Raw genomic sequence first — 496 nt, forward strand, 5'->3', positions numbered from 1 at the left:
GTTTTATACTTCGGTTTGAACTAGTACCTAGAAACCAAGGGCCTGTTGCACGGAAGTACAATAAAGATATCCAGGATAAGTGAAAAAGCGGAGCTTGACTTAGTGTGACCTGCTCATCGCGGCTTAATCGGTTGCACGTTTGCCGAGCCAGGATGAACAGGTGGAGCTATGTCAAGCCAGGTGTAGACAGCTGGGATAAGTGCACGTTCACAGCTTTCTTAAATAGACCACGTTATCGATCACAGATTTACTGATGCAGAGATGGAGAAGACGCATGCGCCACATGTTTCATCCAATGAGCAGCAGCTTCTAATGGAAAGTAACGAGGTGAAGACTATAATATGGAAAGTAACGAGGAGGGGAAATACGGCTGTTGTCAAATGGAGAGAAAAACACAACATAGCGGACCCGAATGAATGTGTGGGGTGTAAAAATATAGCATTTGCCTTAAATGTGAGCAGAGGGATAATGTTCCTCAGGAAATGGACCCTAAGGA

At 44.8% G+C, this 496-nt stretch overlaps 1 long non-coding RNA gene across 1 annotated transcript in view; it reads left to right on the plus strand.

Annotated features, from left to right (window-relative positions):
• The window catches only part of LOC116697195 (uncharacterized), a 21,745-nt gene extending 21,378 nt beyond the window's left edge, over positions 1–367 (plus strand). Inside the window, exon 3 of the long non-coding RNA XR_004333960.1 lies at positions 357–367. This is a non-coding gene — a long non-coding RNA (uncharacterized LOC116697195). The remainder of the gene's footprint in view (positions 1–356) is intronic.
• Positions 368–496: the final 129 nt, after the last annotated feature.

Source organism: Etheostoma spectabile, chromosome 10 (assembly GCF_008692095.1).
Source record: "Etheostoma spectabile isolate EspeVRDwgs_2016 chromosome 10, UIUC_Espe_1.0, whole genome shotgun sequence".
In the NCBI taxonomy this organism is placed as follows: Eukaryota; Metazoa; Chordata; class Actinopteri; order Perciformes; family Percidae; genus Etheostoma; species Etheostoma spectabile.